At 32.9% G+C, this 25,306-nt stretch overlaps 1 long non-coding RNA gene across 2 annotated transcripts in view; it reads left to right on the forward strand.

The window, feature by feature from the left end:
- LOC118500841 overlaps positions 1-25,306 on the forward strand; it is a 327,925-nt gene that overhangs the window by 277,571 nt on the left and 25,048 nt on the right. For both annotated transcript variants that reach the window (XR_004903427.1, XR_004903426.1), the window contains exon 6: positions 15,634-15,773. This is a non-coding gene — a long non-coding RNA (uncharacterized LOC118500841). The remainder of the gene's footprint in view (positions 1-15,633; positions 15,774-25,306) is intronic.

Genomic DNA, 25,306 nt, shown 5'->3' on the forward strand with positions numbered 1-25,306 from the left:
TTTTAATGTTTTTTATTTGAAACTACAAAAGGCATTTTGCATGTATTTAAAAAATTATATTATACCCCCTTCCCTTTTCTTTTTATTTACTTCTCTAAAGAAATCAATACCATGATACCGAAAATCTTTATTTTTAGCCTATTAAACTTTAGCTGAGCCAACAATGTACACTTATAGAATTCAATAGAAAACTAACACTCAAATCTTAGTGCACTGCCAGTTGGTGCTTTTGTTCTTATTAAAAATACCCTAAGGAAGGTGGAAGCAAAGGAAGGAGGTAGGTTTGGATGGGGTGCGGGGGGAGTGGTGGGGAGAAAATGCAGACAACTGTAATTGAACAACAATAAATTAATGTATGAAACAAATGAAAAAATGCCCTCAGGATCCTGAAACACCAATTCAAAAGTACCTATGCACCCCAATGTTCATAGCCATGTGCTAGAAGCAACCTAAGTGCCCATCTGTAAGTAAATGGATCAAAAAACTGTGGTACATTTACACAATGGAATACTACATGGCAGAAAGAAAGAAGGAGCTCCTACCCTTTGCAATAACATGGATGGATCTGCAGAGCATTATGCTAAACGAAATAAGCCAGGCAGTGAGGGACAAATACCATGATCTCACCTATAAGTGGAACCTACACAACCAAACAAACAAGTAAGTGAAATATAACCAGAGACAATGAAATAAAGAACAAACTGACAGTAACCAGAGAGGAGGGGAGAGAGGGATAATAGAGGAAGGGACATCAAGGAACATGTATAAAAGACACATGGACAAAGCCAAAGGGGGTAGGTTTGAGGGTGGGAGGTGAGGATGGGTTCAGTGGTGGAGCATGGTGGTGTGAAAATGGAGACAATCATACTTGAACAACAATAAAAAATACATCTATGCTGCTATTAACTTTGTTTCCCTTTGCTTATGCCAGCTTTCTACCATTTTTTATAATCAAAAATACCCATAATGTTAACAATTTTCTGAAATTGAATGATGACTAAACATTCAAAACTTATCCTTTCATTGGAGTGATAAACTAAATAGCCCAAATTCACACTTGAGGGGACACAGGGACCCCCAGTGACTCACTGATCAATGGCATGTTTGTATTTGGTAGGTCATCATTAGAAGTCTATGTATTTCTGGATTCCTGTGACTGTCTCAGTCTCTCATTGTTTTTAATGGTGGTAATCTATAAACCATCACACTGAATGCATGTGCATGAGCACACCTAAACACTAATAATTGAATAATTTGAAGAAATAAATACACTTTTTTTCTTTAAACAGAAGACATTTTTAAACTGTTTTCATTTCTGAGTGATGATAAAAGAAAAAAGTGTTATTTTTATTATGCAGGTCTTTTTAAATTAACTGTCCCACAAAAATTGTAAAATATAGTATTTATATTTCAAGTTAAAAGAGGGAGGTAAAGTGTAAATAAAATTCATTTCAAAAAATAAATAAAAATAAATATTTTACAAACATTTGTCAAAGGACAAAGCTTCTTTCTGCACAAGTTCCTATATGGTTCTTAACTCATTACTCACGATAATATACTCATTAATTTATTTCTGGATGTTCATCAGTTTATGTGTTATTTTCTTGTATCTACATCAATTTGGATATTCTAGGAGAACTGCATGGTCAGATTAATTCACACTGAATAATACCACAGAGGCATTTTTCAAATAGGCACTCAGCAAGTGGCTTTAGTAAAATGCAGCACTCAGTATTTTAATGAGTTGTTTCCTTTTAGAAGTGAAGTTCAGAGTCATACAATTTAAGGTGAGCTGCATTTATTATTGAATACTTATTGTATATACATAGTAAAAGCCAGGGTTATTAGCAAACATCTTCAGCTACACAGAATATATTTCTTTTAAGTAGCAAGTTATAGAGTTATCATTAAATAAAAATGTCAGCAAGATATGCATCTAACTCTAAAGAAATATGTAGAGCCATTGTCAGGTTAAAAAGTGGTTTTAAATTGACCATTAAATTAAGTATACTGATTTAATAAACTTGGACCTTTTCCATTTTCTTAACTAACAGGGAGACTGTGGTCCATTAAAGTTGAAATATTGGAAAGTGACAATAAAATTGAACAGAAGGCAATGAAGCAATATCTGTAAAAAACAAGCTCTGCATTTCAATATCTGCTGTGCATATAACCAGCAAACAGCTCCAGATAATAGTAAATATTTCAAATTACACACCTCCTATGATAAAGTTATGTGTCATCTTTTATCTGTCCCTCCTTTACCTACATAAATATAAACACACACATATACATTCATATTTATAATGCATATGTACAGACTGACACCCATAAATCCCATGTACCTTTAACTCAGAATAAAGAGCAGAGCATTGCCAGTGACCGTGAATTCTCCTGAATGTTCTTCAACAAGTTTCTCATTTACTCCCTTCAGATGTTCACCACTCACAAATTCAGTATTAATGATTGGTTTGCCCATTAAATGTTTTGCTACATTATAATTTATCCATAAATATGTTTATTAATTTTATTTTGTCTTTATATAAATAGAAACATACTTTGTGTATTTCTCTTTGTGTATTTGTGCTTAAAGTTATGTACTTATTATTGAACATTGTTGATGCATGTAACTCTAGTTCATTCATTTTATTTTTCACTCTATAATTTTTCCATTTCTTAGAGCAGTTTTATCTATGGTTTAGGGATTACTTGTTTCTAGTGAATGTACACTTTCATGTTTACAAAGCCATGTTGACAATTTTTCACTATGGTCATTAAAATAAAAATAGTGAATTAACATCAGATAAAAATAAAATAAAAAGGAAAGTAATAATCTGTTAAATGGATCTGATGTAAAAAATAGAAACTCAGTTCAAAAGTTAAAGAACTGAAAAAAATATTCACTTTCAACATGCCCATGATAAAAGTGGCAGAAGGACAACTGAGAAAGAATCATTTAAAAAGTAATATTCATGCAAATGATGGTTGATAATTTTACATAGTTATGAAAGACAGAAATTCTCATATTCAGTTGGAGAGAAAATCCTGAAGTAAAAAAATAATATCATGATAAGTAAAGATAATAGTATTTCACCAAGATACAATATGGGAAATCTGCAGACCATGGAAGACAAATTAATATTTTAAATATCAGAAAAATTAAGATAACCTACTAGGAGGAAACAATTAGGAATTATTAAAAAACAAGGACATTGGTATAATGCTTTCAAAATGCTGAGACAGAGTAACAGTCACCTGGAATCTGGCTCTGATCCCAGTCATGACTCCTTTATGAGGATAAAACACAAACATTATGAAAAATAAATAAACATACAAACACAAACTTTACTGCTCCCTAAATCTTCTTTAAGATAGGAATAAGAAACCAGGGAAAAGAAACAAGTGACAATGAAATTCGTAACAGGAGTGTCTCAATAGAAATCATGATTTAAAAAATGGTAAATAACAAGTGTGAGTAATTTAGAAATAAAATAGAATAAAATGACAGACAACACCAAAAGCATGATCAATGAGATCAAAGTTGGACTTAATAAGAAATTTTAAACAACTTCTGCTCTGTAAAGGATTTTATTAAGAGGATGAAAAGACAAGACAAAGACTGTGAGAAAATGTTTTCAACATATATCTCATAAATGTACATCCAAAATATATGGAGGACTTTTAACTCTCAATAATAAGAAAACAAATGGGCAAGAAGTATAAATACGTATCTAACTAAAGAATATATGCATATGGCAAATAAGCATATGAAAAGATGCTCAACATCATTTGCCAATATAAAATTGAAAATAAAAACAATTAGGTACCTTTACACATTTAATAGAATGGCTGAAATGTAAACATTCTGATTATACCAACTGCTGGTGAGGCTGTGTGGCAGCAGGAACTCTGGTTCATTGCTGGCAGGAATGCAGACTGGTACAACCACCACTTTGGAAGATATTCTGGCACTTTCTTAAAGAGCTGAACAAATTTATACCATATGATCTAACAACAGATATTCTAGGTATATATCCAGGTGTTGGAAATTTATGTTCACATGAAAACATGTATGCAGATGTTTATAAGTTTTATTCACAATCACCAAAACCTGGAAGCAGCCAAGATCTTCAAAGGGGGATACATAAACAAAATGTGGTACATCCATGCAATGGAAAATTATTCTATGATGAAAAGAAATGAGCTATTCAACCACAAAGAGAAATCAATGAATCTTCAATTTATACTAGTTTTAAGTGAAAGAAGCCAGTCTGAGATTACATACTCTATGGTAACAATCATATGATGTTCTGAAACTGACAAAGCTGTAGAGACAGAAAAAAGATCAGTGGTTTCCAGTGGTTTGGAGGGTAGTGAGAAGAGGGATGATTGAGTAACTGAAGCACATAGGATTTTTAGGGTAGTTTCACCATTCTGTATGATACTGTAATGGATAGATGACACCAAGCATTTATCAAAATCCAAATGAACTTTATGGACTGAGTCAAAATTAATACATACAAATTTAAAGATCACATGTAGTATTAGGGGAATTTCAAGATTGAATATAGAATATGACAAAACACCCTAACTATTTTACCAATTTATGAGAAAACTTCACTGAAAGGAGCAGAGGAAGCATACTGACAAGTAGCTTTGGATATGACTGGAGTCTGTAAAACTAAAGACAAAATGCTGCACATAAACAATATACTCTAGTTGCTAAATTTGTGCCTCGTGGAGTATAGGTAACAATTCTTTTACTATTGTATGTGTGTATAGGCACTGAACAATTAAGTGAATAGATGGCAGATGGTGGGAGCTGATTTCTCACTGTTGGGAAGTTATAGATAAGCAAGGAGAAGTGCCTACAATGATCCCTGTAGTAATGAATTTGACCTGGAGGTACCACTACGAATTGATAGTTATATATTCTCATATATATAAATAATATATTTATGTATGCATTCCTTTTTTAAAAGATTATGTTTATTTTATTTTTAGAGAGAGGGGAAGAGAAGGAGAAAGAGGATGAGAAACATCAGTGTGTGGTTGCCTCCTGTGTGCCCCACACTGGGGACCTGGCCCACAACCCAGGCATGTGCCCTGATTGGGAATCAAACTTGTGACCCTTTGCTTCACAGGCACATGCTCAATCCACTGAGCTATGCCAGCCAGGCCTATGTATGCATTCTTAAAAATACTTATTTAATTAAAATGTCTCCTTGTCACTTTTTATGTTGTTAGACAGCCACACGTATTATGTGATGATACATAATTCATCATGAAAAGGAAGAAATGATGCTTCCTTGACTTCTGACAAGTATTGATATTTCTAACTTTTTGGGGTTTTATTTGTTTGTTTGTTTTTTACAAATTGATATGCTGAGACATTTGTATTAGCTAAAGGATAAAAACTATTATTACCCAGGCAGTAATTATTTGGAAACAACAGGACCAACTGTGGTAAAATATGTTCATTTCTTCCCAAGTAATAGGGTATCCATACTCTTTTCCAAATGACCTTGCTGTTTTTCACACTAACAAGATAAAGTAATTTTTCCTAATCCTTGACTTCAGTTTCATTCACATAACTTACATTGGACAACAGGCTAGTGTGGAAGACTAAGGTGGCAATTCTGAACACAGCCTTAAGAGAGCCTGAGGATTCCTCATATTCTCTTGCACCCCAACCCTCAACATGAGAAGAACATGGTGGGTCTGGCCTGCTTTTTGCTGGAGAAGCACAAAGAGCAGAGCTAAGTGGCTGCATTCAAGCCAGCTACCAAAAGCCAGGCCCAAGTCCATTCACTGATGCAAATATGTGAGCTAAACAAATGATTATTGCATGCTACTGACTTTGTTGTGGTGGTTTGTTTTACAGGATTATTGTGGTTATAATTAATATTAAGCTTGCTTATATCAGCAATAATAAGTTGGAAAATGAAATGGCATAAATAAATTTAAGTACATCAGTTCACATAACCTAGAAAATACCTGTAATAAAATTTATCAAACAGTGTTAAAAACATATTATGTATAAACTTTACTCAAATTTTGAAACAAGGCTTAAGACTATATGTACAGATATAATTTTGCTGAATGGATAGAATCAACATTTTAAAATGTCAGTAGCCCAAATTCAATATAGTTTCAATACATTTTTCTCAAATTGATGCTATTCAATTTATTTGGGAAGAAAAATGTGTGCATGTAAAATATATATACCAAGGTACTTATTGCCGCATTTTTTACAAGAGTAAAACCTTGGAAATTACCTCATATTTTATACTGGTAAAATAGACTTTTATTGTAAACTATCATATTGAATGACATGCAGCCATTAAAACAAATCAGAACATAAGTAAAAAAGTTCTATGAAACATGAATTATAAGAATTCAGCATCTTGCTACCTTTCTATGTAAAACCCATAGCAATATGGATAAAATAGAAGTTTTATGTTTATAGGATTAAGTACTTTGTTATACTAATATATGTACAATTAAATTGATGCAGACACTGGCCTGCAGTATCCACATCATTATAGCTGAAATGAGATATTCACACAGACTACCGAGTCCGGTGGAGGAAAGGGACGGCATGGCTTTTCTCTCAAGGTGAGCAAAAGCCTTGGCCCTTGCCATGACCGGCCTTTATTGGGTTTCTCAGCACATTACATGGTGGTCCTCATTTATTATGCACAGGTTCACTTTAGGTGGTTATCTTTTACAGAGAACAAAGGAGCCAATGCTGCTAATCACATCACAAAAGATGTATATTTGCAAATAAAAAGGCAAAAGTGGTTGAACCAGTTACACTCATCCTTGGAAGGTTTAGCATGGATTTTAGGAAGTTACTTTGCAGTAGATGTCCTCAATTAAGGGTGAGGGAGTTTTTTAGCAAGAGTAAGACTCAAAGCGGCCTAGCCACATTCAGGCCTGATTCCCCACAGGAGAACCTATCTGTGGGCATGGGTCCTGTGCATCTCTGAGTGGGAGCTGGGCCCATGCCATGCAGAACGGTCTCCTACATTAAATGCATAATGTATACATGTGTTACATAAATACTTGTATATATGTATAAGGTGGTATATGTGTATATATAATGTGATACACAGGATGGGACAAAGATGTGTTTACAGTTGTAAGTACACAAGACATAGGGTTTATACTTGTATTAGTATTTATTATTTATTAGTTATTGTATTATTTTCTATATGAACAATTTTTACCCCACCCTATATATTCATATGCATAATCTAAGCATATTAAATTGACAGATATATTTCTATAAATACATACACACATGCACACTTTCATATGAAGGTCAAGGATCTTTGTTTTGCTCACTGATAGGCATTAAATGTCTAAAAAAGTTACAAGCAAATAGTAGGTGCTTAATAAATATATTATGAGTGAATAAGCCAGAGAAGAGGAATGAAACTTTATGGAAATCTTCAAGGGCATTTTTTACTTTTTCTTGAGATAATTCTGATTTGTTTGCCTTTTTTGCAACAAGGATATGTCCATGTTATTTGCATAAGGAAATAGCAAAATTAAAAAAGAATTAACTTTTAAATCACACATAAAGGAAATTATTTATCATGCAAGAGTAAAAGAAAATAACTGAAAATAACAAGGTTCAAACATTTATATATTAAAAAGTTTTAGACAATTTTCAGGATTGTACAGAACTTTGTATGTGAATGAAAATATGTTTTTCTTGTTTAATGGACTCTATATTTTAAAAGTGTTATCCTGGCTAAATTATTCCACAAATTCCATGTGAAACTAATTCTGTATTTTACTGGGAATTATAAATATGGGAAACCAGTAAATAAATCTTTGGAATTAATGAGGCAAAGTAGCCCTACTTAAAAGAGATTGCATTATGTATTAGAGAATAAGAGCAAAATGCTGAAACTGCCTTTAATATAACACACTTTCATGAAACAAGACCAAGTATATGTCAGTGTATGTAATGGTGGGTGTATGTCAATATATATAAAAAACATATCTGTTTAAATATTATTATGTAAGCCTGGAGAAAAGTATGAAAAGAAAAATATTAGGTCAAAAATATTAAATTGCAGTTGAGAAATTTGAAGAAGAAAAAAGAGTGAATTAGAGGAAAAAAGAAAAGAAGTTTCACTACAAAAAGGTAACATTATGATAAAAGGCTAGTACAAATCCATTTAAGAGGTAATCTTAAAAAGAAAAAATATTAGATGATTGAAGAGAAATATATTTAATTAAAATCTGCAGAGTGTGTGTGCATTTATTGTTTTAAAATCTAAGCTAAAATTTTCATTTGTGAACAAAAGTTAGGCAGAATATATAAGGTTCATTGTCAGTTTTATACTACCACAAATAGTGAGCAATGGGATATCATTAAATGAAAAAGAATTCTAAGATACAGAACATTGTATATAACTCATTTACATAAGGAAAATGTTTGTGCATAATATGCAAAATATGTATCATAATACATACCAAGTGTTTATCACTTCTAGGTACAGAATGAGAATGAGTTAGTTATAAAGAAATATTTTTCTAATTTTCTCACTATGCATGGCTAATGCTTAAATTGTTCCAGTGTTATGTTATATATTACCTTTGTAAATTTTAAAAGGAAAAATCTTGTTTTATGAAAAATATAGCTTTTTTATTGTTTCAAAACATAACAAAGCTATAAAAATGTGCATTTTTTTCTATGAAGTTCATGTAACATTTTGTATTTTGCATGGTAAAAAGACATATGTGGACAAGTTTATTTTCTTTCTACATTTTTTCTCTCAGAAAACACTAAGTGAAATTAAATAACAATGTGCAAGTAGAAAGCCCTGCTTGGGAATGATCTCAGTAAATGGTGCCAAGTTCTTTGTCTGACATACAAAGCCTTCCAAATCTGGACTCATGTGAACTTGAACTCCACCTACATTTCAGTTGATTTTCATCAGACTGTTTCCCCTTATTTTCTGCAACACATTGCACACACTCACCTTTTTGTTTTACTACTTATTGCTCTAATTTTTGAATTTTCTTCTCTTTTCTGCTTGCTGATATGCTAATCAGCTATTGAAACCCAACTTGTCTCACTTCCATATTTATCCTTTGACCCCCTGAGTCTCTGGTAATTGTTCCTCCCCATTGCACATTCACACACTCTGTCTTCTGTCACTAATCAGTTGTGCATATTTCAGTCTGTATTGGTAGACCTCATCTTCTTTAAGGCAGAGTTTATTTCTTAATGAATAGTGATTATCTGATCCTCCAATAATTTCCAAGTGTGTATAATTTATATGTAATATCAAAAATAATTAATTGGGAACATACCCTGTAAAAATGTATTTACATAGCACTATGTTAATAGCTTTTATTCAATTAGACTCTAAACTAAAAGTTTCATTTCATCTATACTGCTGTGTATCATTTCTCATCCTTATCTTTTGACACTGAATTTCATGTTTACATAACTCTTTTTAAATGTACTACAGCATAAAAATCACCACATTTTAAAAAATTGAGTAGGGATGGAAGAAAGGAAAGACAATTAATTGCATGGAGAAGAGAAACTGTAGGTCAGAGTGGACAGAGTCTTCGGTCTAAGGAAGAGCTGAAACAGTAGAGGCAACCCAATGGGAGGAAGGGGATGGTCTAAGACTTAAGAACTGAAGAGAGTTTCTGAACTAACATGTTGTATCATGTCTCATTAAAAATTAAGATGATATGTCCTAACCTAAATTGAGCCATTAAAAAAAAACAACTGATTGAAATTCATCATGTACCAGACTTCATTAATATAGCAAAAACCCATTTAAAAATCTTCTGTCACTCACCTCATTAGATATAGTCATACCTATTTTCTTTTCCCAGATATCCATAAGTATGATTAAAAACTCAAGATATGATACAAGAATATAATGGTCTCATAGTATGAAGATGGATATGATAAAAGGATTTAAATAGTTTAGTACAATTTTATCGTTTCTTTTGAAAAAAGCTCAAATATGTGATATGGCAATGTTGAGTTAGTTACATCACTTTTATAGGATGAATATATGTTTATATATATAATTTATTACATGGCAGATAAAAATATCCATTAAAATATATGTCAAAATTACTTATAGTAAGCTAGAATATATGTGTATGTGTGTACATATATATGTAGAGAGAGAATTTCTAGAATAAGTCTCATGTGGTTTGATTCACAATTCTACTACTGATTATCAAGTAGTAAACTATACTTTTGTCTCTTGAACCCCACTCGAAGTTACACTTTGTATGTATGTAAATTAGCAAAAATAGCAAATGTGTGGAATGGTGGTGTGAATGAATTTATACATGTGAAGCAGTTGGCTAAATAATTGGGATATGGAAATGCTCAATACCTAATAACTATAAAAATAGGATGTATTTAATCAAGAAATTAGACTTCTATATATGTTTTATTATGTTTAAAATAACATAAATCATGCAATTATAGATTTGGGAAATATAAAGAAATTCAAGGGCAATTTAGCACTTTAAGGACAAATTAAAGACATTTTAGGTCTTCTTGCCCAATTTGCAAACTTAGGACATAAGAGACACAATTTTACATAAGGCATTTATGATTAAACAGAAGTCATTCACTATTCTGAAATGAGAGGAACATAATTTATGTAGTTTTATTTTTGTAGTTGATAAAATTTCAAATGATGAAATTTTATGAGGAGTGACTTTCTTTCGTAAGTGAAAAGCACACACAGGGACTGAGTACTTAGTGACAAGACAACAAGCAGGAGCCTTCGTTTATATCGTCTGCAGTGCAGGAGATGATTGCAAGGTGAGCAGAGCAAAGAACACAGCACAAGCACTGCATGGCACAGCTATGGTCCCCTTTCACACACCGGCTGTTTCTTGTGAAATATTCCCTGCAATCTTTGAACTACACACATAAAGCTTACTTTGCAGTTGGAATATCTGCCATAAAGGAAATAGTTTTAGATTTGAATCTAAGTCAATTAAAATATCTTTTAAGACGATGCCTGAGAATTCTGTGTGAAAGAATTCTTGCAAAACATTCTGAAGTACCCTAAATAATCTTCTTCCTGGAGCGTGAAATTTACACTTAAAAGAAAAACACCAGATTCTGGAAAGAATGTACTTCAGACATTATTTCTGTGAGTGAGTTCATGGATCCCACAGGTGTTTATATGAGACTCCTTCGTCTTTCCTCTTAGTAGCTCTTATTTATCACATAGGTAGATTTATTTACAGGATTTTTTTTCTTCCTCAAAACAAAAACTACATAAAATATTAATGTATATACAACACCCACAATCTTGCAAAACTTATGAGAACTGTAATTTTATATCTTATATCTGATGTTGTTCCTAAATATGGTTGAAAGGGACACTCTGGGGGAAATGCTCAAGGACAAAAAGAGTCAGATGACAGATAATTTCATGAGGAGGAGATATTACCATTTTCTTCTATAGAAAGGTAGATGAGATCAGAACAGGAATATAATCATAACTAGGTGCATTTTTTTTAATTTTTTAAAAATATTTTTAAAATTTATTTTTAGAGAGGGAAGGGAGGGAGAAAGAGAGAGAGAGAGAGAAACATCAATGTGTGGTTGCTGGGGGTCATGGCCTGCAACCCAGGCATGTGCCCTGACTGGGAATCGAACCTGCGACACTTTGGTTCGCAGCCCGAGCTCAATCCACTGAGCTACGGTACGCCAGCCAGGGCCATAACTATGTGCATTTTACTTTAAACTTCTGTCAACTCTTTTTTTGTGTGTGCTGAAACTCCTCTAAACATAATAAGTATCATTTCCTTCTTCCTAGGTAGCAATATAATGGGATTATTATTACAGAGGGCAAAATATCTTTCTATAACTATGCTGGGAGGAATTTGACAAGACTCATAAAAAGCAAGGTTCACTTCACTTGAGAATATCTAATCAATTTTAAAACTGGAATATGTGTTCCAGATTTCCCCAGAGTTCAATATCTTTTCTATCAAGGATAAATTTCTAAATACAAGGCAGACACTGACATAAGAGCACTCACCATCAGTATGTCCTTTGTAGTGAATTTAGAGGAAATCATATTCCATATTCTGTGTAAGCAATGTCTACACATTATTTCACTGGTAAAAAAACAGCATTATTGGCATTTTCTGTGTTTATGGAAATATTTATAATATAGTCACAGGTCTATACAATTAAGTAATAATATAAGTGGTATTGTACAGATTATGTGCTATACACATACTTCCTAAAATGGACATAACTGGCTAATTCAATCCAGGAAAACTTTCCAAAATTTTAATTGATAGGCCTTGAGCATTTTCCCACTGATGACAAATAAATCTGTATGCATTATTAAAGGACAAACATTTTTCTTCTGTTTTTACCAGTTTGACTCTCTTTGACTAATATTTAATAAATACACAAAGCAAACTGCATGACTTTGAGAAGTTGGACTTGAACAGAACTGGATCTCAAGTTCTTTCTCCTCCTCATGAAACACTGAGATACTGCTGAAACCTATACTTGATATGAAATTTTTACAGTGTTATTTTAGCCAGGAAAGATATCTTTATGTTAAAAAGCATATCTCTTATGAGCTATTTCTTATATAAGTAAGCACTGTGGTAGGCAGAAAACTTCTAGAGACTATGAAACAAAAGCGACCATTATTTTCTATAGAAAAGAAACTCTAACTGTGTGAACATTATAATGAGGTATCTAATTTTGAAATTTTGTATTAGACACATAACTCCAGTTTTGCGTAATCTACCTATATTTATCTAGCTTAGTTCAGGGTAAGAGTTAAATAAATTATTGGGTATTTATGTGAAATATGAATGTGCAGGTGTATGTTTGTATGCCTTTCTGTATCTGTGTGTGAGCAGGTGCATGTGTATTTCTTGATATTTATTCCTTGATACATGATACCACTCTCAATCATAAATTTTCCTAAATTTACTTTAACTAATGTGGTTATGTTAACCTTTTAGAAACAACATGTCGTTAGCAATTTATAAATTTCATGGAGGCTGGTGATTTACCTTTTATACAACCTATAAATATTTGGAGGATACAGAGAAATACACAGCATAACCTGTTAACATTGATTGATGATCTTGCTTTCACACAGAAGGCAATAGGTGGAAAATTAGAGAGGAAGAGAAGGTATGGAAAATGCATCTTTGCATCCAAGGTACACTTTCTTCTTTCCATATCTGTATTCTTTATTCCCTTCCCTCTCCTCTGCCATTTCCTCCATTATCAACAAAGCTTTAAAATAGAGGGAGGCATGGAAGATAAGATGGTCTTATTCCTTCTTCTCTGGAAGCCTAGTAGCAATTTTACAAGTCAATTCTATGGTGAGTTAGTACTTCACAAAATGTGTGAGCTTTCACTTTATATCTGAGCTAAACAGAAATATAGTAATTGTGCAAATCAATTACATATCACCAAAGTGAACCCATGTATCAATTTGAAAAATGAATTAAGTAAATTACTTAAATCTTGAAAAATTTAATGATGAAGACTAAGTTGGTATTCTTTTAAAAAAGGAATATGAAGAAAAATAGAATATGAAACTTTGTACTCAACCACTCCAATTTTGTCCAGTTTTGTTCATTCTTATGTTACCTTTTACATCTGCAATTTGATGTGGGGGAAAAAAACCCTTTATATGAAACAATTCAGCAAAATCTTTAATTTGAATTATTATTAAAGAAAGGTATGTGATATATAATTTTTGAGGAGTCCATTTTTCTTATATGTATATACACATATACACACATAATACATATACATCCCTATTGTAGACTCATTTAAAAAAATAAACATGAATGATTTGTAATTGTATGGCACATTTGTATGAACATATTTACATAGTGTATTTCTAATAAAAATTTCAACATGTTCCTAATATAGTATTACTTTTTTTGCCATACCCTTTTATTCTAAGGGTACCCTTTTTATTCTAACACTAAGATGAACTCTAGTTAGGTTTTCCAGAGCATCATCATTGCATTTAGTTGTTTTTAAGTGAAATGATTTTTTGTTTGTCAACTGCAACGTGATATCCTCCTGGTTGAAGCTACACTGCCAACAGTCCTGCATTTTCATTGGTGTTAGGGACATAGTGTCTTCTAAAACCCAGGGACACTATGACTTCTACACATCTTTCCATCCAACATCTCTGAGAAATTCTGAACCTGATAAAAAACATTTTATTGTACTTACAAGACTGTGGCTTCTTTCATTGCTTTGCTCTTGCTGCCCCTTCTGGTGGTAATTCCTTTCCTTACACACTACCACCAAACTCTCCAATTAAAAACCCAGCATATGTATCATTTCCTAAGAATGATTCCCATAATTACATCCAATCATCAGACTATCATAATAACTTATGTACACATATGTCATAGCATATTTACATGATAATTAAAAACATTATAACTATCTCCCTCTGTTATCTCCATCTTTCTAAGCCCGGATAGCAGAAACCTCATTTCTTCCATCATCTGTGTCTTTTACATTTAGCATAGTCTCAGGACAAAGCTAATGCTCAATTACTATGTACATGTGTATAAATGAAATGTTTCATGTTATAATTTCCATGTTCCACAGAAAACCAATGCTCTTTATGATACTCTTGCTCTTCCTTTGAATTTGTTAATTATACTTTCTCAATTCTTTCTCCAGTCTCAGACTTTACATATCTACAATATATTGATTTACCTTCAATAAACTATGAAAATTCATTATGATAAACCCTAGTGCAGTTATCTGACAATTGAATTATCTTAGCAAAGGAAATTAAATGCAAATTACCACTTTTTACATATTTTTGAATTCTTAATGGAAACTGAAATATCATTTTAATAAAAAAGTCTATGTTGAGGGGAGAATGTATGCCCCAGTGGAAGATAATCATTTCATGCTGCTGAGAACACTACCAGAATCATAAGAAATCTTTTAATCCCAGGCAGCTATTTAACAGTGCAGTGACCCTAAAGATGTTAAATAACCTTTTCTTTTATCCAAAGCAAGGCAATTGAATTCAATGTTCCCTGGTGGTCCTTCCATTCCTAATATTATATGCAAACAAATGTGCCCTCTTGGTATTCCTTTCAAATTTATGAAAGTCCATCTCAGTGATTTTATGCTAACCCTTCCCATATCTAATTTATTCCATTGTCTGACAAAGTTAAGATTTTCTTTTATTTTCAAGCTGTTACTTTCTTGTTGTAAAAAACATGATCTTGTGTCAATCTTGATAAATTCAAGCTTGTTTTTACTGGATATTTCGAGTTGTAAGAAATATAAAAATTTCTGTGGGTCAATTTCTTAAAATGCAAAAAAGCTACAATAATAGATTAAGTTCAGAGTTTTATAGAATCATTTCTTTTCCTTTTGGTCTATGATTAAGTAACCAATAGCTACATAGCTATGCAACCACACTGAATATACTTCTTAAATTTCAACCCACATGAATTACTATTTTAGAGAACATGACTACGAGAATGGAGGGAAATGAATTGGGTTCAGCTTCACCTTCCCACTCACCTGACGACAGGCTAAATGTATATTTATTTATTTATTTATTTATTTTACAGAATGCTGGTAGGGACTCCATATAATACAGGAGTGAGGCTAGATTTGAATGTGTACAATTTGAAGATGATGTTCTTAAGACCCAGTTTCTTTTGACCATCTTTACATTTAATATTGATGAATCTTGTTGATGTTTTGTAAGGTACTATAATTTATTGAACTTTTATAAAACAAAAATTTGAAATTTTTATAAGACATGACACTCCATTATTATCACATGGATAATTTGTGAATTGTGTAGTTATTTGTACTTTGTTCTTTCATCCTTGACAAAATGTTAAATCTTATGAGAACAGGAGTCATGTCTGTCTTGATATAATTATCAAGCCCAGTAATTGACACATATACTTAGTGGTTTAGTAAATATTAATTGAATTAATGCCATATAGTCCACTGATTGCCATCGTTCCTGAATGTTTAATAGTCTTTTTTTTTTCTTATTAGTCTCTGAGTTCAGAGCCTATGTGAAGGTTTAAAGAGGAATAATTTCAATTCTCTTCTTTGCAGGAAAGATTTTTTTCTAGTGATTTCAAATGATAGAACTATTAAATTCTAAGAACTATTTCTTAGAATCACAGGTATTTTCAATAGTCGTATACTATGAATTTTGTTTAGGATTTGGTGTTCTTTTGTGTTTATTTACATGATTTTATTTCAGTTATGAGGAGATTTTAGAATGATCTTTATAACTTTATTTCACCTAAAATGTGGTTTTGTTAATGTTTTTATTGCAGTTTTGTTTTTTAAAAACCTACATCTTAGCCCTCACCAGCACGGTTCACTTGGTTGAGTGTCATCCCACAAAGCAAAAGGTCACCAGTTGGTTTCCTGGCCAGGGCACATGCCTGGGTTGTGGGTCCTGTCCCTGGATGGGGCACATGTGAAAAACAACCTATTGATCTTACTCTTACACACTGATATTTCTATCCCCTCTTTCTCCTTGCCCTGCGTCTAAAAAAAATAATTAAATTAAAAATAAATAAATAAATATTTTTAAAAGCTACAGCTTTTTGAAAAGATTTTATTTATTTATTTTTTAAAAGAAGAGAGGGAAAGAAACATCAGTGTGCAAGAGAAACATCAGTCAGTTGTGCCCTCAATCAGAGATCTGGCCCACAACCCAGGCATGTGCCCTGACCACGAATCGAACTGACAACCTTTTGGCTTGCAGGCTGATGCTCAATCTATTCGACATCAGCCAGGACAAAAAAACGTAGCTGCATCTTAACACAAATTAATTCTTTGGAGATGTTAGTTAATATGGCAATACTTATTTTATTGTGCACACAGTGGTGGAAACCAGATTGCTTCTTTTTCGATTGAGATGATAACTTCAGTTATTGCAGAAAAAATTTTGGTTATTATTATAATTGTATATTTTCACTCTGAAGATCATATACCCATGGAGTGCAAGGGAATTTGAGTAAACATGAGTTCAAGACAAGAACTCAGCACAGAAAATGTTCTGCAATGTAATCTATATTTGATATTATCTCCTAGGCCAAGTATGAATAAAATATACAGGTGTATGTTTTCTAAGCACCATAAATGCTTTTGTAACTGTACATGTGTTTACGTGTTTAATATTTTTTTTAATTCCATACTTAGGCACAAAAATTATCTTCAATTCATCATTGACAAAGTCTTTGAGATGAACTTAACACTACATCTAACTGTGATCAGTACAATTATATACTATAATTTTGGGGAAATGAATGTGGAGTGCCCATTAAATCAAGTTAAAATACTTTAGCACCACAATTCAAAGATAATGTTATTTTCTGAATTTCTACTGTATCCCATGAATTCACTTATCACTTTAACCTTATGATACCCCAATGAAGGGAAAGGGACACATCACAAGGTTTCTCCTTCAGGCCATAACCTTTCCTGCTTTCAAAATCAAAAACTCTATCTCCCATTCATTGGGAGGGTTTGGAGCATATTTGTAAGTTTTAGTAGTATATCACCTCGTACACACATACACACGTACCACATACACACATACCACATACGTCCATGTTTCTCTTTGGAATTGAAAAGTGAAGAACTTAGCTCTCTTTATAAACTAGATGGGAGAATATTTGAGGTGTCTATGATAATATTCAGCATGGTTTTGAGATATTTTCATCTTTTCACTTATTATTTTTGGCAATCCTCAACCTGGGTCTGAGACCTGTCCTGTGATCTTTCTGTTCATTCCGCACTCACCTTGGGTGAACTTGTTGAGTCCTTTAATGATTTGTAAACACCATCAGTGATTTCATATTTACTCCTTCTCTGAACTAAAGCCTTGTAGAGCCTTAGAGCTAACTTGACATCTCCACTGTGATGTTTCTTAGGCATCATCAAGCTGTTTCCCAATAGTCTTCTTCACCTTGGTAAATTATAATCATATATCCTATTGTTAGAGTCAAAAATATTTCCTTCACCCCCACATCCCATCAATCAGCAAACCTATTAGTTTAATTTCAAAGTATATCTCTCATCTGTCCATTTCTTTCCATTTCCTTAAAAACTCCTCATCCAGGTCACTATAACCTCCCACTTAGAATATTTATCTCAATGGAGACTCAATCTGACAACTTCTCACTGCTACCCAAGATACTGCAGTAGCCTCCTACTGTATACTGGCTTCCATACTTGCTTCCATATGATCCATATTTATCTAATAGCCTGAATAACCCAGCCTCTTCCTAACTCTTCCTTCCTCTCCTATCTTCTTTGATTGCTCACTATGCTCCAGTCATCCTAGTTTGATTCTTTTCTATGGACATACCAAGTTCTTCTCTATTTCAGATCCATAGTAAATAATGTTCTCTGTTAATTCTTAATTGGCAGGATATTTTTTATTCCTTAGGTGTCAACTCATATGTTAATTCTTCTGAAACAGCTTCCTTCACCATCATCTCTGAAGCAGTCATCTTCCCACCCTCCTCTAGCTCACTGAGTTGCTGCTACATTGCTGTTTTAATTTCTGTTATTTGCCTCCACAGGTCCACTCTTATTTTCTGCACCTTATGTTCTTCCCAGAGAGGCTCGCATTTATAGAATACATCACTAGGCCTGCATTGCCCTTTGGGATCTGGTTAACTTCAGCTTGTGAGAGGCTATGGCGGGAGGTCAAAGTAAAAGATGAGAGTAAAGCCAGGGAACTTAATTCTCCCTCTCTGCCTGTGGTTTCCATGGGCTGATTGTATCTTTAAGGAAGATCACTGGTTCCTAGTGCTGGAGAGCTTCACACAGCCTGCTTTCTTTGTAGTTTCTAGTGATTCCTCCTACTTCTTATCTCTTCAGGCCTAGGGGTAGTAATAATTCAGCTGTTCTCAGCTACAAGTCACTGCACCATCTTCCCATTTCACTATGCTCAAATCTTTGTAAATAGTCTTTTTTAGGGGAACAAAAAATATGAGCAAGTAAATAAACATTGTTTTGCTTGGATTATTCTAGTGTGAGTCTGCTTATCTAATTTGAGTTTTCTATTTTTTTTTCATGAGACCCTGTTACTTTCTCAATTTCCATCAGAGCATGGCAATATCACAAACTAATGCGCTTTTGGTTAATAGAATATATATAAACTTGATGAGGGCAGGGAACCTCTTTATTTTTGTTTTTGTTCATTGCTGTATTTGTCAGCTTCTAGAATTGTGTCCAATATAAAGCAGTTACCAAATAAATAGTTTTGCATAAAAGACCAAAAAGAGTGAAATTAGATAGAACAGTTAGTATTAACATATATATTATAAATGGAAGAATTGGGGTTAAAATGGAGGATATTAGATCCAACAGATTTTATCTGCTTTAAGCATTTTAGTGTGGAAGGGTATTCCAGTGACTCTGTATTTGTACATTCACACAGTTGGGCTTAATTGTCATAAGATAGAAATAAAATGAGATGTGTAAGTTTTTATGATGCCAAAGACCCAAGTGTCTTAAAAGAAATTAAATTGTTGCAACAAATTTGAATTTTATGTATGTCTTTAGAATTTTGTAAGCATAAAATTTAAGCATATGGGATTTCTAGCCAAGTCCTTTGATCTCTCTTATCATTGTAGTGGAGATAAGGGGTAACCCTCCACCAGGAGCTCTTTAATTAAATTGGCAAGGTCACGTTAGCAGGAAAATGCCAGAAACCATGGTTCACATACATGGCTTCGACTTCCTAGAAGTGAGAGTTGTTGCAAAGAGTTAAGTGGCAAGAAGTAACTAAAAAAAGTAGAAATTGGTCCACTGAGAAGGTGTACTGAAAAATATTATGTTTAATCTCTCTTTTTATGTTAGCAGAGCAAACTTTTTTGAAAAGTGGTGTACTTTATATCTTCTGACTGACAACCTATTCTCTTGGGAGAGTGAGCTTTTCGGTAGATCATAGCTGTGCCTTCCACACTCAGTGGCTGCTGAACCAAGACAGAAAAGTGGCTAACACAGGGAGCTAGTGCAGAGTCTCAAGACTTCTGCTGCAATGAGGAAATTAGAAATGAGCACAGCGCCTGTTATGACACTGGAGTCAGTTCCTCACTGTCCACCGTCAAGGACCAAAACCTTTCTTATTAAATGAGAAGGTTAAATTCCCATGTCTTGAACCCTAACTATAAAATTCAATTCAACCAGTTTCCCTTTATTTTAATATAATCATTATATCTCTTCATTCAAATGTGAAAATGATTAAATAGTGCTCTATATTTTCAAAGAATTAAAAAGATTTCTTTTACTCCTAGACAGACTTATTGTTTAAAGTAATTGGCATAGATTCTTTTGATATTTTCTTCATCAAGAAAAATAGGCTGTACAATAAGAAGTGGACTCAATTTGTATAATTATAACATTATATTACATATTTTTAACTTATACAATATCTATAATTTGTATAAAATAATATATACTATTCATGGTGGAGCAAAAGTAGGTTTAGAGTTGTGAGTTATCAAAACAGACTTTATTCTTGTATTATTATCTATTGATTATTGCATTATTTTCCATATGAACAAATATAAACCTACTTTTTCCCTATCCTGTATACTTCTAGGTTATATGATTATAGAGATTTTCTCTTTTTACTCTATTTGTTCATTTGTAATGTCTAATTTTCTAGTGTATCTTATGTATTTATTATATGTTTGACATGTATAACATACTTTATGTAATGTTACATAATATATAGTATATTTCATAAACAAAAATATAAATCTAATAGATATCTTATTTTCATTGGAAATACTACATGTGTGTAATAAGGAAAACACTAATTACAATTGTAATTTTGCAAAGAGCTCATAAGTGATGTGGAAAAAGTTTTTAGTAGTCACGTGTTCATTTCCGTACAGTGCCTACAATAGGACCAGTCTTGGAAGTAAGTCACACCTTTGGTTAAATTAATAAATGTAGACCTCACAAAGTGTCAGTTTCATAGAGAGAAACTGACAAAATTAGATGAGTTATTTGGGCTTTCATGGGGAAAAAGAAAAATAAAAGGCCTAAATAAAAACAGATAAAAAATAACCTTTAGATATCAGTAAACAATCATATTCTTGGGTGCCTCAAAATCCTGAGTTAGTGAATTAACTTTAGTTGAAATCACACTAAAAGCAATGCATCTAGACCTAGAAACACTCCTCTCTATTCCTAGTCCCATCCATCTTTTTTTAAAAAATAATATCTGGTATTTGACAACCCAGATAATGTCCTTGTAGAAACAAAGGCTAGTAGGGAGCTGTTCAAGATTAGTTTAGGACGCTTAAAGCAAATAAACATTTTAGGAGGAGCCTTGGGACTGTTTGAAAGTAATGCAAATATCAGTGATTAGGATTCTAATTCTAGAATCAAGGCTGAGCCTGAGACCTGGAAAACCAGGTCTGTCAGTTTCTCAGCACCTGGACAGCAGCTAAAAAACACAGCCTTCTAAAAATTTCATGTATAGTTGAATCCATACATATCCTTGACAGCTTACATTCTTTTGTGTTGGAAGTACCCTACTGAGACTCACTAACATTTCCGAATGTGTTTTTAATACATAAATTAAAGGTAAATAATGCCATGTTTCTGTCATCAACCACAGAAAATATAGGGATCAAACACACATACTAATACACTCACACACACACATATATTTGTAAATACAGGGATCAAACACACATACTAGTACATATACATATATTTTAAATACAGGGATCTAACACACACACTAATATATATATTTGTGTTATATATAAATAATATATACATACTGTATATACAAATATATACATACATATATACATATGTATACATACATAGATATTTGTATTATATGATACACATATACTATATACACACATATAGTAATATAAACACACATATATACATATATATACATATATACATACTAATATAAATATTTATTTGGAAGTAGAAGGCACATACTATATTCAAGCATAAGTATAAGTTAAGAGTAATATATGCAGAAATTTCTAGTAGTTTATTTTTCTGTAAAATGGTTTAATATAGTTTCTGTCAATGTAAGAAATGTCCAAGCCTGTATAAATTTTTCAGAGTTTATTTGAGCCTGTTCCAGACAACAATTGCCTGGAAGCATAACTTCAGTGAGTTGAGATAATGTTCTGGAGAATGGCAGTTTTGCACCTTGTTTTATACATTATAATCGAAAGAGGAAGGAGGCGTAAGTGGTTTACATGAAACCCACTGAGGATGGATTAGGGAGGCTGGAGGAAGAAAAGCTGTGGGGGACCTCTGGGATTGGATAAAAACTAAAATAACAGACTTTTTTGCACAGGTGGGTACAACATAGCCAATGGTCAACAATTAACATGATAAAAAAAACAACGAGGGGATTTGTGATCTCCCTCTGGTGCTGCACCTGTGCTTTGAGGGGTTGGGAGAAAAGCAATTTGACATTCCAAAGGTATGTTTGTGTAGATGAAAAAAGACAACAGGCAGGCTTTATAGGCTTAGTTAAGGTAAAGACTTTTCCCTTCTTTCATTAGGGAAAAATACTGGCCTTGGTCACAACTACCCCTCAAGAACTTGCTTCTAGTTAGAAAATTTAATCTTAGACTATCCTATGTATTTAGGTCTCTGGGTTTGTAAGGCTGCCTCACAGGCCTCCCCTGAGCTTGTCAGGTCTTGCACAGGGGCACTTTTCTTCCCCACTTTAAACTATGGGAAGCCTCCACATTCAGTTCAGTTTAGTTCAGGGCTATTTTCTTCTGTACAGAAAAAGAACATATGGTATTCATAAGTTTGAAAAAGAGTCTGATTCTTTATTCCTTTCCTCTAATTACTTTGTAATGTACCTCTACTAAAATAGAAATAATATTGTACCTCAACCCTCATGTTGTTATTGTTTGAAATCCACGTGGCACACTTTTAAAATAACTTCTGTCAATATTAATGAAATACTATGTCTCATTATTTTCTGATAGATCTCTGACAATTTAAGACCAATAAAATGGGCCAAGAATGCCACATTTTCAATGGTTAAGTTACATTTTTTAATGATGTTTTCGGGAAGTGAGAGATGGCACAGAATAATGGAGACCACAGTCTCCATCAATTCAATAGACAAGCTCTATTTGGCTGTAGGCTTTAGATTATAGGAACAAAAAGATAAATGGATTCAAAGCCTTGCAGTTCATCAAAAGAGAATTTATTATAAGAAATTTAGTGATTTAATGAAACAAGGATTGTTATAAAGTGGCATAGACATGGTAAGGTATCACCAACTACACTTGGGTTTAAAAGGCATTTGAGCAAAATTTTGAGCAAGCTCTAACAAAATTTTGTTAAAACTTGTTTAAAATTTTGCTCAAATTTCTTTTTAGCCTGAGAATGCCTAAAAACATGAGAAAAAGTGAGGTGAGGAAGGGAAGTGCATTTCAGATATTTTGAAACATCTATCTCCAAAGGCTAATCAACACCATTTTTCAGAATGCACAAGAAAGTATCATCCACTATTCTCATTTCTGGATCGCCCACAGAACTCTGAGACAACAGGGAGGTCACACTCACGGGTTTAGGAAAAGAGTGCTGTGAGTGGCTGGGCTTTGCCACCGTTCATGGCTGAAGATTCTTCTGTGAGCAGAGACACTAGAAGAGAGACATGAAGGCCCCACTTTATCTTCCTCTGTAGTCCCAACTTTCAACTTTCTCTTTTAGAATTCTAAGTAATAATTTTTGTTCAAACAACTTGTAGTTTAAAGCAAATATTTGAGACAGCATTTCTCTTTGAACTTAAAAATTTATAGAAACTAAGATAAGGATGTTCTTTGCAAAAATTAAATTGAAATCTAAAAAAATGAAAGAAGGAACCAAAAATATAGCTTTGATGAGTTTGTACTTTAGTTACTTTAGCATGTTAGATACAGATGTATAAAAGATAAAAAGAAGTTGACAATTCTGTCTTTTTAATGCCTTCTTGCATATATGTGTACATATGTGTGTACAGGTTCTTTAAAATGATCTTAACAATAGTCATGATCCACAATTAAGTATGCCCTGAAAAAATTAAAATGAGTTACAATTTGAGAGTAGAATTTTCAAATAGATTAAAATTATAAATAAAAAATTAAGCTAACATTTCTATTTGCTACTTGACAATATTGTCAGTGTTTATGTAAACAGTGAAATCACCATACTTTTTGAGGAGTCCTCTCACAGTCTTATTTTTATTCACCTTGGATTCAGAGATTCTGCTGATGATAGAATTAATATAACCTCTCCTGTATAGGTTTGTGTCTTAGTGCTGGTGACACCGGGATGATACATAGCACTAGTAATTGATTAAACTGACTTCTCACCCCAACGCTCACTGATATGTGACACTTAGCAATATATTACAAAAACCTCATTCATTGTACCTAGGAGCACTGGGACAGAATGTCACTACAGAGTCCTTTCCTGAGTGATATATTTCCCCCTGAAGGGTTGTCAAAGACTAAGTATGCACATTCAAAGCCAGTCTATGTGCCTATTTAAAGGGTAAAAACAACTTTAAAAAATCTTAATATTTCAAAGATTGCAATGGGTGTATGTATTATGTTCTAGAATCCCAGGCAATCCAAGCTTATAAATAATGCATTCTGGTTGCATTGTATATATATGAAAAGGGGAACGTTCCTCCTGAGAAAAGAAACTTATGGTAAAAGGCAGACACTCTGAAGGATGGCTTACAAAATGAAGTGTGACTAGGGACCTAGAGATTTCTGGTAAAAGTTCATGCAAAGTTTAAAAGAAAAAAAAATCTTCCACTGGACTATAAAATCATCAAGGAAGTAGAAATGATAGAATGAGCCATTTTAACCTCATGGATTTAAATGCCTGGCTATGGCCAGCACAGGAAAGATGAAGACAAATGAGCCTCAGAGTCCTGTCTGATGTCCAAAGAGAGTGAAGTGCAAAATATTTGCCTGCACACTATAAGAAATAGACCTAGTGGGAGTACTTGCCTAAAATTAGACTAATTGATCATTTAAATATCCATCTTATCAGCTCCTCACTTTTCAGTGTGGTGAGCTAAGGCTAAATATCCCTACAAAATAGAGAATAGGATTTATAAAATTCCTCCTTTATCTGTCTATAGCAATATATATGAGAAAAAATGATTAACCAAGACTTTTCCTATCTTAAATATAAAAATTACTCCAAATATTTGGCCCATGTTAAGACATAAGATTAAGGAGT

This window comes from Phyllostomus discolor, chromosome 5 (genome assembly GCF_004126475.2).
Source record: "Phyllostomus discolor isolate MPI-MPIP mPhyDis1 chromosome 5, mPhyDis1.pri.v3, whole genome shotgun sequence".
In the NCBI taxonomy this organism is placed as follows: Eukaryota; Metazoa; Chordata; class Mammalia; order Chiroptera; family Phyllostomidae; genus Phyllostomus; species Phyllostomus discolor.